This window comes from Nyctereutes procyonoides, unplaced genomic scaffold (genome assembly GCF_905146905.1).
Source record: "Nyctereutes procyonoides isolate TBG_1078 unplaced genomic scaffold, NYPRO_anot_genome, whole genome shotgun sequence".
NCBI lineage: Eukaryota > Metazoa > Chordata > Mammalia > Carnivora > Canidae > Nyctereutes > Nyctereutes procyonoides.
In genome coordinates, this window is record NW_026575142.1 from 12,924,412 (window position 1) to 12,936,956 (window position 12,545).

The following is a 12,545-nucleotide window of genomic DNA, read 5'->3' on the forward strand; positions in this document are numbered from 1 at the left end:
GCCAAAGATTTAGTATAGAATAGTGAAACAGCAACCATCTTATGATAAATATTTTTTAAAATCATACATACAGCAATTTCTGATAACAGATGTTTTATTCGGGAGATGATTAATTTTTCACTAGGGTTTAGTGAGCCAGTGTGACTTGTTTTTTTTATCAATTTTTAGAAGCAATATAACTTCCTATCATTAGGTGTTTAAAGCTTTGAACATGACGAGGCTATTGATTTTACTGAATCCTTAGCTTTTTTTAAGCTGGCATTAGAAGTTTTGAAGTGATAGTTCAACAGGAAGCTAAGGCGTTTGTGTGTTATCTGAAGGACAGCACCTTTGGCAGTATGACTGCACCTACTGTTAAGATATTTATAGATATAACTTGTTAAAGTTTCTCAACAGGTACTTAGAGATACGAGCTTATAGACTAGAAAGAAGAAATTCTGCTTTCTGAGCTATGGGACAGTTTTGTTTCCAATTTAGAAACATACAGGAGGTTCAAATTTATAGGAATGCTAATTATAAAGTATTTAATCACTTGTAGAAAATAAGGCTTCAAATACATATGATTTTCAGCTAAATTGTTATGTGTGTGTGTGCTTGTATATGTGTAATGTTGGTGGTAACGGTGGAAGCGTGTGATATAGTGTCCTGTTCCTTCCTGAGTTTTCTTCTCCAGTTGCTTATTCACATTTTCTGCATGTGGGTTTATTCTGAACCCTTTGTGTGAACTTCAGTTCTATTTATTATTTTGTTCTGCTGACTTATAAAAGGAGTTTTAGCTGTCTTACAATATAAGACAAATACACTAAAACAACAGGAAAGTGATGAAAATCATTAATGAAGGATGAGAATTAAAGGGAATAGGGTGAATGGATGGTCAGGAGCCTAAGTACATGTTAACATATAACCCATGCTGAATAACGTACTGACATTGTGAATACATCTTACCATGGAGCATCGTGGCAGCTGAAGCAAAGAGAAAAAATTATAGGTTGTCTAATTTCATATGCATCTGGTATATATCAGAATAGATACGTTTCCTAGTTCTAAATTGACATTTATTGCATCTTTGTAAAAAGAAACTTGCAGCACAGCCAATGTGCAATGTTTTCTCTTAGTTTGCACAAAAGGCAGTAATCTGGAAGCAATCTCCTACCCCTCTTTATGACGCTGGATAAAAACAGAGGCCATAGAGTTAGATTATTTTTTTTCCTGAAGTATTTATTTTTTTCTGGAGTATTTACGTATGCTATTATACAGTGGTACAGGTTTGTAACTCCAATTCATACAAGGGATAAAATGTAGGGAATCTAGATGCTTCAGAGTAGGAACAGGCCTGGGCAGTTGTGATACAGCAAGCAAGTGAATATTAATGCTATTAGCATGTGTCTGAATTGTTGGCATTTTATTTTAATTTCCAGGAGAAGAGAAATTAAGTATCTGGTATATGTTAAGTACTGTGGTAGATTATTTCTAATTTATTATTCCATTTAAACTTAACAGTTCTGCAGGATTGTACTATCCCAGTTGTATAGATGAGAATATTGAGAGTGAAAGGTTACATTGTTTTCCTAGGGTATATAGCTAGTAAACTGGACATAGAGCACGTCTTCATTCTTTAAAGTTCTTTTTCTTTCCAGTCTTTCACCATACCACACTGCTTTCATACAGTTTATAAATATGAATGTTTAGAATCTATATATTAAACATGTTTAAGATCCACATATTTGTGTGTGAGAGACTGGATTCAAATGGTTGGTGTACATTGTTTTTCAGAAAATACTTGCTCTGCATAATGTGTAGTGCCCAAAGAGACAGGTGCTATGTAGTGATTTTAAAAGAATTAGGTTGCAGTTTTTGTTCTTTTGTTGCTATCAAATATTTATTGAACATATACTATGTGCCAGGCTGTGTGCTAAGTGCTTTATGTGAATAATTTCATTTGATTCTCAGAACAAGTCAGAAATGGTTACAGAGAGGTTAGGAAATTTGTTCGTTACAGCTGGTAGAAGATATATTCGGGAGTTATATTCAGTAAGGCAAGTCTGACTCTAAAATCTGCGTTATTGGCCTTTGCACCGTGCTGACCAGCAGAAATAAATTGTTAGCTATAAATGTGGCTATATATGTAATTTAACATTTTCTGATAGCCACATAAGAAAAGTAAAAAAAAAAGGTGATGTTAATTTTAGTAATATAATGTATCAAAAATATTATTTTAATATGAAGTCAGTATGAAAATTTATTGATATAGTTTTGATGTTGTCTTTGAAATCTGATGTGTGATTTATACTCCGAGACATCTCCATCTGGACTAGCCACATTTCAAGTAATTAAGAGCCACATGTGGTTAGTGGGTACAGTATTAGACACCTCAGTTCTACACACTACACTATAGGAAATTAGAAGAAGATACATGAAATTGTATAGATTTTTGAAGAATAGAATGGATAGGGGGAGAGATGGCTGACTTTACTTTTTGACTTTAGACCCTTGGCTTTTTTTTTGTTTTTTTAAAGTGGACATGTATTATGCTGATTTTTAAAACTTGAGGAATTTTCTAATTTAAATACCAATATAAGGCATTCACAGATGATTCAAATAAAATCCTTTAGCCTTCTGTTTTAAAATAATGAGAAGGGGTGACTGGGTGGCTCATTGGGTCCATTAAGCATCTGACTCTTGGTTTCAGCTCAGGTCATGCATGGTCTTGGGTCCTGGGATTGAGCCTCATGTCAGGCTCTGCACTCAGTCCAGTCTGCTTGGGGATTCTTTCCCTTTCCTTCTGCCCTTCCCACTGCTTTCTCTCTCTCTCTCTCCTTCTCTAAGATAAAATAAACCTTCACTAAAAAAACGAGAAGATGGCTTTGGCCTAGAATGTGGTGATTCAGGAGTTGTCAGGGATCTATTTTATCTCTGTAAAATGTTTGATTTTTTTAACCTGGGCTAATCCATATGGTTCTGCCAGGATGATCTACTTAAGGAATTTACTTGCAGACAACTAGATTAGTAGATTCTTTTGTTAAAGAAGTTATTTCCTTGATTATTCTTATAGCATTATACTTGTGTGGTCTCTTCTGCCATAAAGTGATATTTGCATTTCTAAGAAATTTGAATGGAGCAAATGTAGGATGTAGCATAGTGAGTGTGTGTGTCTGTATATATCTGTCTGTCTGTCTACAGTGTTGAGAAGGGGAGAGAAGGCTATAGGGAAAGGCAGGACAGTTATTAGGACTCTTTGTCCTAATAACGAACTAAGTTGGATTTGAAAGCTGAAAAGATTGAGGGAACTTACTGAGAATTCAGTATTTCATTTCATCTGGCTTTTCCCCTCCTAAGAATAAGAAGGATGATAGGGAAAGAAACAGCCTTTCAAATAGATCTTAGCAACGTTACTATCTTTATATTAGTTGTTTAGTATGTACAGTGTAGAGTCACCTAAACAGAATTCCTGGGATGCCTCCGTGACTCAGTCGTTGAGCATCTGCCTTTGACTCAGGTAATAGGTGATCTAGGTGATCCTGGGGTCCTAGGATTGAGTCTTGCATTGGGCGCCCTGCATGGAGCCTGCTTCTCCCTTTGCCTGTTTCTGCATCTCTCAATGTGTCTCTCAATGAATAAATAAATATAATCTTAAAAAACAAAAACAAAAACAGAATTCCTTTGTTAATCTCTCAGAGTGGAGAGAAACCCTTGCTAGTCACACCACCCCACTGTTGAGATATAATCAATAGCTACCTTCATGATATCAGAAAGTGTTCCCTTATATTAGATTGAATTATATGTAATTTAGGGACAAAAATTTGTGCTTTAGAAAAAATGAGTTTCATTCCATAGTACATATAAAATTGTAATTTAACAAGGTGTTTATACCCTTGCCCCTCACACTTTATGAGTAGACAGTTTTGGTTTTTTTTACCAGATTGCTCTCTACCTTTTGATTTTAAATGACCAAACAGATGCTGTTACTTAAAAAAATGTATTCATTATATTTTAAAAACTCAAAATCACTTGCTTATTATAAACAAGATAGAAAATAAGTATTCACAATAAAATTTCATGTTTGTCCCTTGTTCTCATCTCCAGAAGTAATTGCCTTTTTTTTTTTAAAGCTAAAGGAAGGATGTATGCTTATTTTCTTTTCCTGATTACATGAAGGAGTATAGTTTCTATTTGAATTTACTTTTCAATGTTTATTTCCCTTAAAAACAGTTTTCTTTGGTACGTAGAGCATTTTAAGTTTTTGTAATAACTGATAATTATTTTGTTTTTGATGTCATTTCTTTTTATTTTAAAAGCTTTCTGCTGTTTTATAATTCTTAGAAAATACTCCTATCTCCCTGCCTTCCCCCAGTATAATTTTGAGCCCTTGACTGATTTCACTTCCCTCTTGGCCTTCACCCCTCTTAAACTGGACAGACAAGTTCTTACAGAGGTAGAACTAAGGCTGATCCATGTAAACAATTTCTGTGCAGATGGTTAGAATTTTTGGTTAGGGAAAATAAAAGCCCTTATCCTTTCTCCTTTGTTATTAATGACAGATGTGTCTTCTTTCTGTTTTATATTACTGTCCTTCTGTATCTCTTTGACTTTCTTACATCTAAATTGCTTAGCTAGAGCTCTCCCAATAAGATTCCAAAGAGATCCGTTAGTTTTGTTGCTAAAAAAGAGATGAATGTAGCGCTGATGGAAGAAATAGGTTTGAAGTTGTCTTTCTAGTTTATATGGAATTGTAGCCCTCAAGGCACTACAACTTTACTGAACTGCTAAATGAGAAGGTAAAAATGCCTTCATTTAATTGTCTTCCCCTTTTAGGTTAAGTTAGGTGTTTATATGTTTTGTAAATCACCTTTAATTACCATGAACATAAATTACTGTTTTCAAGATCCCACCTCCCCTCCCCCCCATAAGCATATCATTTAAAAGTTTAAAATGAGTCACACATTTTTGCCTAGACACAAATTGCCAATATAAAATGGTCTTTGATTGTATCCTAAAATAATGGAGTTTTTTTCTTTGGGTCCTGTAATTTTCTTTTTCGGCAGTATTTATTAAATTAATCTAGTATTGGATTGCAGTAAACAATCTGACCAAAAGACATATGTTTTCTTTGTTTCTTTGGTACAGATTCAATGGGTTAAGTAATTATGCAGTGGTTCTCATCTACATACACAATGCATTCTAATAACCAACTTCTGTTTACTGTGGAAAATATTGTAGCAGTAGGAAACCATTCCTTCTACTTTGCATTGTAATATTGTATGAAGCTACTATTTAATCTACTAGCTATTTACAGTTTAATTGCTTGAACATATCATACTCATGGTGGTCTTCTATCTACTTTAGGTGCTTGAGGCATTCTCATTTTTTTCTTCAATGTCTTTTCTGATATGCTTTAGAGGTCTTGTTTCCCATCCTTTTCTGCTCAAAATAGACAGCTACATGGATTCTTTTAAAAACTCCTCTCTCACTAATGAGTTGAAATTACTCAAGATGTGAGGGCAGCTTTTAAGGTCCTGGAGAATCTCTTGATCGTTAAGCATCAAATTTTGAACCACATTTTTCTTAGTTGTCAGAACACTGTCATTATGTTAAGATAAAAATGTAAGTATTGAGACTGATTTGGTTTTGAAACTAGTGCATTCATTGTTATACTTGCATGAGTGAAATCAGATGAGCCCTTGTGTTTTACTACAGTGAGTCTTCAATTTCCTTATAACTTGTCCTCTGCAGAGTTTACATTGACACCCTTAAACCACCCATTGTATGCCAGATATAGTATTTCTACATCAGTAACTTATAATTTTGACTTTATGGGTTGGTGGTACCACTTCCCAACTTGGGCAGTTGAAGGAAAGGTAGGAGGCTTCCTTTAAGGACTACACGCTGTGTTGCAGTACTGGTTTTTATAACCAGAGATTTTCTCTCTTCTTTTTTGGTAAGATTATGGTGTCCCTCAGAACTCCTAGACTGGCCATGAGCTTGGAATTTATTTGTCCAGGTCCATGGTGTTTCCTTCCTGATCCATCTTCTCCTCCACCCCAATTCTGACTTTGATGTCCTTGTTTACTCTGTGGGAGGGAAGAAGGAGCATTATCTGACTGACCTGGACTTGACTGACTCAATTCTTGCCAAAGGACCTAATAAGCTCCCATTGTATCATCAGACCTTGAGATATTTTACATTTCACATAAGTAAGGAGTTGGGTCAGGGCAAAGTGATTTTGTTCCTTTTCCCTTATACCTGAGATGAAAGGGACAGCAATATCTACCATCTGTTCAGACCGGTTGTGAAGGTCGTCTTCTCTCACATGCCAGGTTGTCAGATGGATAGAATCAAAAGTGTGGATTATACGTTAATGTGTAGCTTTTTTGGAATAGTGTTCTCTTCTCTCCCTCAACTAAATTTATTGTTCAAATTTTAATAAAGCATTAGTGTGAATGTGTAGGGGATAGCATGTATTCTATTCATTTTCCTAATTTGTTTTGTTTTGGTTTTTTTTTTTTCATCTTGGTATATACAGTCTAAGTTCTGATTTGTGTATTACAGGTAACATGTTTGGGAAAGGACTCTTAATTGAAATTATTAGAATATGATTTTTAAAAGCATTGAAACAGAGTTATATTAGGGGTCACAGTCAGGCCAAGGGTTGATGACTCGCTTTTAAAGAACTGAGGAAAATATAAGCAACATTAAGGAAATGTACTACAGGTAGTAATTTTAAATATAGAACCACAATCATACCACCATTGTACCATTTTATTTTATTTTTATTTTTTTTAAAAAGATTTTATTCATGAGACAGAGAGAGGGAGGGAGAGAGGCGGAGACACAGGAGAGGGAGAAGCAGGCTCCCTGCAGGGAGCCTGACGTGGGACTGGATCCCTGGTCTCCAGGATCTCGCCCCAGGCTGAAGGCGGTGCTAAACTGCTAAGCCACCGGGGCTGCCCCCATTGTACCATTTTAGATATGAACTGCTATTTATAAACTCATGGTTGCAGTAATAGTGAAGAATCAATTGACTAATAGGGAAGGGAATTTGAGTTAGGGGCTAGGTACTTTATAGTAACATCATTTGATTCTCCCGCTCGATCATATTACCTCTTTTTTGAAATGAAACTGTGTCTCAGGGACTTTAAATAACTTGTGAGAAATCACAGTTTCTGAGTGGGAGAATCAGGATTTTTACCATACTTTAAGTGCTACCTTATATTTATATCCTAGAGGTATTTACTAATATTATATCATAAAACATTTTTCTTATTTTATGGTCTGAATACTGACAATAACATTAATAATATATTGATAATATATTATAATTAATTTATAATATATTATTTATATTTATTTATAAATATAAATTTATATATTTATAATATATTATTAAAAAATTAATAAGAATGTTTAACAAAGGATAATATGTCAGTGATCTACAGTTTATCATTTCCTAAATATTGGAATGTGTTTTCAGTTATTTGGCTATGATAACTCTTTAGCGAGTGACTTTACTCATGTGTCTTTTTGCCTAGATTGTATTATTTCCTTAAGTATTTACTGGAAAGAAATTAATGAATCAAAAGATACACTTCTTTTACATTTCATTTCTTGTTAGACATTTTTGAAAGGATTTCTTCCATTTGCTTTTTGTAGAAATTACTCTATTTAACCAACTGTAAATATAAATATTACAGTATATATATTAGGAACAACTTACACATATATCAGTGAAATAAGATTACAGAGTAACTATTTACCCCATGGAAAGTAAGGGGAAGAGCTGGGGTGACTTTCATAGGGCAACAACTGGAGAACTCCCCAGGGTAGACAGTTGTTGAGAGAGAATGGAGTAGCCTAAATGCCCTGGGTGATGGTTTGTACTTGGTTTGCTATACTCAGTAGGGTTTTGTAGTTAATCTCTTGAGTTAAAGTTGATGTAAATCAAGACAAGACTATAATTTGAATTTGAATTTGAATCCTTCTTTGTTATAATTCCTTTCTGTTCTTTTTGTCAGCCTTTCTTTGCTAACATTGTAATTCATGGATGAGAATTTAAAAGTTTGCTTCGTTTAATTTAAGAGGCTTTAGGAGACTGGCCTATTTTACTTGCAAATGGAAGGTTTATACTGAGTATTTACATAGCAGGATTATTATGTTATAAACGTCACTATGTCTTTTCACTAAATGACTTGGATAATATTTTGTTAGGAAGTCTAAAAAAGGAAACAATGTTATTTCAGATAGTGTACTTATACCTGGTGTCTGTGAAAATGGGCACTCATTCATGTATTATATTTCCATTTCCTTTCTGATAACTGCCCCATACCAGCTAAAGGCAGAATGGTGGCTAACCTTTACTGGACTGATGATATCATTTGACAGTTGGTGAAGGGAACCGTTTTGCCCAACATTTTCCCATTTTCCCATCATCTCCTTTCTTGATCTTTAGATGACATGAATAGTTAGTACTATTAACAGCAGCTTTATTTATTGAGGATTTATGTGTTACAGGGAATATCTAAAGTCTTTATTATTATATCTGTGACCTCATTTACTCTATGATAAAATTTACATAAAGTAGGCACTGCTATTCTCATCTTACATACTAGAGAAACAATTAGAAAAGTTAAATAGCTCAAATTATTAAATGGCAGTACTGGGAATTGAATGTGGACGCTTACCTAAAACCCTTCCTTTTAACTACTATCTCTCATATATTGTGTGCATTTTTTAGTTAATTGACTATAACATCCATGGTCCATGTCTTAAGTCTTTAGTCTCTTTTACCTTTGAACCTCATTACTTCAAGAAAACTATCATATTTTTTGAACCTAAAGTAGTTATGGTAATTACTTTGATGTTCACAAGCACGTTGAGGGATGGAGTTCAGAGGGAAAGAGATCACTGTTCAGTCAGTGAAGTTGTAATTTTGTTTGGTTTTTAAAGATAGATTTTATGTGTAGGTTTCTTTGAAGACAGTTGATGTATGGTAAGGGAAATGCAGCTTCCTTTAGAAGATAGATGCTTACTGTTAATTAGCATAAATTTATCAGTATTTTATCTGGAATTTAATAAATTGTATTTAAAAGTTATAGGAGTTTATTTTTACCAAATAAGGATTCCTCTGATTTAGGCTTTTTCCTCCCTCTTGGACATATGGGTGGGATTATATCGATGATTTCCTAGGATGAAGTTGGCACAATAATGAATTGGTTTGTTAGCATCCCTTAGAGGTCCATAATGATACTTTTTGGATCATTTTAATTCATAGACTTAAACAGTTGTTATGTTTCAGTTCATTGTGGTTATCATCCTTGCTGATAATCAAGTTGTACCATCTTTGGCCAAGGGAGCCTCTTCAGCTGGCTCCTGAACTGTGTTGATATCACACTAGTTATCTTTGATAGCTTTATGCTATCTGGTATGATACGAAGGATGTTCCTGGCTTTCCTATTCCATCTTGCCCCAGGTCTGGAAGTAGCCAAATGTCCATAGAATCTTGGTTCCTTTTTCTAACTGCTGTTGTCTTTTTTAACTCAACAATCTCTCTTTATAGCCTCTAGAGAAATTCATTTTTATAAGAAGAATGCAACTTTTTATCTCCTTCCTCCAAATGGAAAAGTAGAATAATTTCTTAAAAGGAGCTGGGATTAATAACCTTTAAAGCAGCAGTTCTCAACTTTTTTCCTCTCCAGACTCTTTTATATTCTTAAAATTATGAAGGCCTCCCCCAAATTTGTGTTTGTTAGGTTAATACCAATCTATAATTACCATATTAGAAATTAAAACTAAGATTAAAAATTATTTTTAATGCATTGTAAAATAACAATGATAAACCCATTATATGTTAACATATTTTTGAAAAATATATTTTCTAAAGCAAAAATGTTTAATGAGAAAAATGGGATTGTTTTATATTTTACAAATCTCTGTAATATTTGGCATAGAAGATAGTTGGATTATCATATTTGTGTATGCATTTAATCTTGTGCAAGATGTTTTGTTGAGATATGTGAAGAAAATCTGGCGTCACAGATATGTGTTAGAAAAAGGAAGAGTATTTTCATAACCTTTTCAGATAATTGTGAATATTATTTTTCAATACTACATCAAAACTTGACAAATAGAAATTTCTTAAAAGTTAATTAGAATGTAGAATTTGCAAGTATAGGGATGGACTTTTTGTACTTGGTTACATTAAAGTCTACTGGTGTATGATGTACTTTGAGTGGCTCTTCTACCCAGGCATGCAGTTAGTAATTTGGAAAATACTGATTCTGAGCGAGTGAAGCAGATCTTCTAAATCTTGACATGTTTTCATTATACAGTATCAAAAAAAATCACATCTATTAATATCCCCACAGATCTCAGGAGAAGTCTATAAATATTGGGAAGCTATTAAGCTCATGGTGGCAGATAGAAGTTTTCCAAAATTCTAATTTTCACCTAAAAACCTGAGTCTTATCATTTACAATAAGATGACTGCCAAAGATTATATAACCAAGGTTTGTTTGAATGTCAGTTGTTCAAGTAGAAGTCCATGCTCCACAAAAAAAGCGGCTACCAATTCAAGTGGTTTTTCTTGACAACCATTGTACTTTGGTAGGCAGCATTGGTGTTTTATTTGTCCTTTTGTCTCCTTCCCCAGCATAAAAAGATGTGTGCCCAAGAGTTGAGATTTAATAAAATTAGTAACTTTTACTATCTCATTAAGGACATTCTTCAATATAACTTGGTTGTTCTGTGTGTGTATGTGCATGTGCCTGCGTGCACATGCAGGATACAGTGGCTACTAGTGCAGTTTGGCATCACTGTGTTGATTCACACGAAGATCCTGGCAGTTTTTGGCTACCATTTTTGTACCATGACTGCTAACATTAACACAATCGAGAAAGGCAAATAACATTGTAGTGTTATTATGAAATGATGTTTTGACCTTGAGCCTCCCCACCCCCGCCCAAGGGTCCATGAACCACACTTTGAGAATGACTGTTCTAAATTCCTTGAAAATACCCATAAGTCTTTGTTAGTCTGCCTGTTAGTCTGTTAATCTGCCTGCTTTTTCATCTTCTTTTAATACAACCTGAATTTCTTCAAATGGATTTCTTCCACTATTCTAGGTAAATGAAAATAATTTATTCCTCAATTTTACCACTTTACTAAGCATCACATACAAAATTTCGCTGCAAATGTGCAGTGCTTTCAACTATGTGGTCATTTGAGATGACTCTGAAAAATAGATAATGCATGTTTTCGGCATCGTGTTTACAACTGAGCATTTGTCTAGAGCATGTAGATAGAGTATATTTATATCCTGGGATATATATCCCAGGATTGAACAGTTGTAATGTGAGTTTTAGAGATAATTCACTATTTCTTGTTGTTAATGTGACTGTGAGGGAAGTTATAGCTCACACTTGCCTATTTATTTTTTCTTCATCTTTTAGCAGCTTAACACTTCTCTTGTCCATTCCTAGTTATTGTCCTTTGAACTAGAACAGTTAAATCATTTAAGGCAAATAAAGGTCCTTTGTGTTTAGGATTATTTGGGAGTAGGAGGGTGGGAAGACTCCTGATTGTAATCCTTTCTGATAAAAAACTCTTTTCCCTGACCAGTTAATTGGAGTGGAGGATGTGGTAGCAAGTACCTCTCTCAAATTTTTAAAATTTTATTTCATTTGGATTTTGTATTATTTTCTTTTAAAAAAACAACATCAAAATAACATAGCTTCCAATGTGCTTTATTAAGACTTTGGATCCTTAGAGTAGGGTGGTGGTAGTAGTACATCAATGAGAAAACCCCTCTAACACTACTGGCTGATTAAGGCCTAGAGAGCTGGATGTGTATTTGCTTCAATGGGGGCATTTTCTCCAGCACTGCATAATAGTGCCCAGATATCAATTAATAAGGATAGATTTTTAAAAATACTTAAAAATATTTAACCTAAATGACTAAACTATGGAATATATTGACAATGACAATATATTAATATGTTGTCTTATATAAATATTTTTAGCCTGGCATTAATCATAGTTTGGCTCCACTTCACCTTTTTAAATATTGAGAATATTATGTTTCCCTGTATAAGAAATCTTAGCTGTTCAAAGATTAAAGCAGATATTCTGGCAAGATATTTATAAAAATGTTGATTATGAAAAATTTAAGAACTTCATTCAGTATTTTCTTTTATAAACCACCTGTTGTTGTCTTATGTGCAGTGTATAAATTTGAACAAAGTGCTCATCACTTGTCAGCCATCAGTGGCAGCATAGAGATTATTTGTGGTACTTGTTTTGCAAGAAGTTCTTTTGTATATGTGACATCAGCTTTGTTTTATACAATTAAAGCATTACACGCTAGAATAATCTAAATTGCAACCACTAAATGATGATGTAGTTGTTCTTGCCTTAAACTGAATTATTTACTGATTGTATGCAGCTATTGACTACTATTAAACATGACAGTTTCATAAAAACTTCCTCCTTATTTTAGTAGCAAGTAAAGATGGTTATATTATTAAAGGTTTTCTCAATTTTAAAATTTGCCTTCA

The 12,545-nt window shown here is 33.8% G+C and overlaps 1 protein-coding gene across 1 annotated transcript in view; it reads left to right on the plus strand.

Annotated features, from left to right (window-relative positions):
• The window catches only part of OLA1 (Obg like ATPase 1), a 165,301-nt gene that overhangs the window by 36,708 nt on the left and 116,048 nt on the right, over positions 1 to 12,545 (plus strand). The window lies entirely within an intron of this gene.